At 36.0% G+C, this 2,943-nt stretch overlaps 1 long non-coding RNA gene across 2 annotated transcripts; it reads right to left on the reverse strand.

The window, feature by feature from the left end:
- Window positions 1-1,057: 1,057 nt before the first annotated feature.
- LOC134202251 (uncharacterized) lies at window positions 1,058-1,781 on the reverse strand. Of its 2 annotated transcripts, none has more exons than XR_009977186.1 (3): window positions 1,642-1,781; window positions 1,389-1,500; window positions 1,058-1,316 (listed from the first exon to the last, which is right to left on the reverse strand). It is a non-coding gene; the product is annotated as an uncharacterized LOC134202251 (long non-coding RNA). The 2 variants fall into 2 exon arrangements; XR_009977187.1 differs by having other exon boundaries at window positions 1,660-1,780.
- Between the last annotated feature and the right edge of the window lie 1,162 nt (window positions 1,782-2,943).

A 2,943-nucleotide genomic window follows, 5' to 3' on the forward strand; every position in this document is an offset into this window, starting at 1 on the left:
TCCTCATTTCTCACACTCGCTGTCAAAAGTGAGAAGCGCGAAGTGAGTAGTGAGACGTCTCATGACCCTTTCGGCCAAATAAAAATATCATGAAAAGTTAGAGATTTGGATGGAATAATTTATTTTGTAGTTCTATGTTGTCTATGTTGTTTTTTTATCGAAAATTCGGGTTTCCGTGACCATTGCATGGCCAGTTTGACCCTACATGGCGTTTGCTATATTTTAAGAGATTCTGAGAAGACTGAGGTGTCGGAAGACTGATTTATTTCGTGGTTCTATATTGACGAGCGCTGGATAGATCACTTCTACGTAGTGTGTTACGGGGTGAGATCTACCAAATCGCGTTTTTGCTTAATCAATTTTTTAAGCTAGGACAATAAGTTGTAGTAATTGAAAGGCCTTCCTCAGCCGGCTACAAAGCAAAATTATGCTAAAGGTGGCTACGTACGATTTTAGATCCAGTCTAGGAAATTTTGAGGAAAGGCCGTTTAGTCGAAAACCGTTTGGCCGAATGCCATTTGGCCCACGGCCAATAGTCCGAAAGTTGTTTGGCCGAATATACCATTTGTCCGACAAGACCATTGGGCTGAAAGTCTTTTGGCCGAAAGAGTCACATAGCCGAATAAGTCGTTTGACCGATTAGGTCATTCGGCCGAATAGCCCGGATAAAATATATCATTAAAATATCATACATTTTACTGTTACATCACCATTTAAAACATAGTAACTACAATTGAATATAATGGTATTCAAACAATAAAATCACATAAGAAATAATGGTTTTCCACGATTAAATGAATGGTAAATGGGACTTTTACATTAAAAAATGGGGGTTGTTATGTATCTTTACAATAAAAAAATCGAAAATTCCCCATACAAAATTCAGAGCAAAACAATTGATTTTACGGTTCTTCAATGAGATGATTTCGAAGGACAAAACCATAGAAAACAATGTGTTTCAAATGTTTTCTTTTACTTTTTTTATTGTTTTACATCAAAAATACAATACGATTCGGAATGTATCTCACACCAATACAACAATAGAAATGCAATACAATTAAAGGTTTTACAATTCATTTTATTTCTTTGATTTGAAATTTAGTTTTAACTTAATTCTAGAGTTTATTTTATCCTGTTATTGAGCGCTCTTCAAAGCTTCTCGCTGAGCATGCCGTAAGTGTTGTTGCTGGTAAAGAGTACTGGTGTTCGTAGTCTAGTTGTAATAATTGCGGTGCTTGATGCGGCCGCTATCTTCCGGCATCCTTTTTGGGACTGATCTTTATTAACCATGCTATGGAACTTCCGTGGTTATGCGCCTGTGGATGATGAACATTATAAAAAATGTCAATGGTCTTCGAGCGGACATAGAAAATATGAAGAAAAGTTACCTGTATCAGCTCTTATATTCGGTGGATATGACAAACGAATAGCAGCAGCTGTTTTGTATGGAAAACGTTGACGATTGATGGCAAACTACGGTTTCCAGTGAGCTTCATAGTTCTGAAAGAAACAAGTCAACATGTTAACTAAAACGAAGGAACTGCGTGGAACTACTTTGGTGATAACAATCAAGAACTTCCCGGGAAGTCCTTTACAGATTTTTCCGCATGGTCAGTTAATCAAAACCTTCACAACACTTACAAGCACTTAGGCGCTTACCATCATGACAAGGCACAGTAGACAATGATTCACTATTCAATATTCAATCACTAGCAGAATCAAAAAAGCAGAAAGCAAAGAAGCGTCTTGCACTCTGACCGTTCGATTTTTTTATTTTTCCCCAATCGCAAACAAAACATTACACGCTTAAATGGAATTAGTTTTCCACGGAGTAAAAAAATATTAAATATAAAAACTTTTTTTAATTATTTTAATTGTTGCAGAGATGCGATTTTTATAAATATAATTTATAAAATATAATTTATATACAAAAAAAATCAAAAAAAAAATTTTTTTTTACTCGACAGTGGAAACTATTGTTATTTTATAGTTTTCGTTGTTGCATCATTATTACAAATACTTCAAACATTCACTTATTTTTTCAGATTTTTGTCTTTAAAAATGGATTTTTAATCAACGAAATGGACTTATTTAAAAATTTGGTCCAAAGTTAAATTAACATAAGCGAACCATAACAATATTATGGAATGATTGGTGACATTTGGGTTTATTGTTCTTTTGATGTAAATACAATATAGATGTTTTTCAACCGTAAGTTATCTACATTAAATGAACAGTCGATTGTATTGTTCACCATACAATCTATAATATTCCAATGGATTAAACCATACAAGGTACTGTAAATTTTTATCCGGGAGGCCATTTGACCGAATAGCCATTTGGCTGAAAAAGTCATTTGAACGAAAAGGTCATTTGGCCGAAAAGGTCATTTGGCCGAAAAGGTCATTTGGCCGAACAGGTCGTTCTGCCGAATGCGCCATTTGACATCTCACATCTTACTTTGCAAAGTGAGAAACAAGAAGTGATGAGTGAGAAGATTGGCTTCTTTCTTCTCACTTTACGCAGTGAGAAGTGAGAAATGAGGGGTGAGAAGTGAGATGTCTCAGTTCTCACTCCCAATCTCATACTTCTTACTGTGAAAAGTGAGAAGTGAGACGTCCAACTTCCCACTTCGCACTCATTACTTTTCACAAATGAACTATTCGGCCAAATGACCTGTTTGGCCTAATGTTCTGTTCGGCCTAATAACCAATTCAGCTCGGTAAAATATCCTATTGGGTGAATCCTATTAGGCAAATATTTCTATTCGGCAAAATGTCCTATTCGGCCAAATGTCATATTCGGTCAAATGTCTTTTTCGGCCAAATGTCCAATTCGGCCAAATGTCCTATTCGGTCAAATGTCCTATTCAGCCAAATGACCTTCTCGGCCAAATTACCTTCTCGACCCAATGACCTTCTCGGCCAAATACCCTATGCGGCC

Source organism: Armigeres subalbatus, unplaced genomic scaffold (genome assembly GCF_024139115.2).
Source record: "Armigeres subalbatus isolate Guangzhou_Male unplaced genomic scaffold, GZ_Asu_2 Contig1113, whole genome shotgun sequence".
NCBI lineage: Eukaryota > Metazoa > Arthropoda > Insecta > Diptera > Culicidae > Armigeres > Armigeres subalbatus.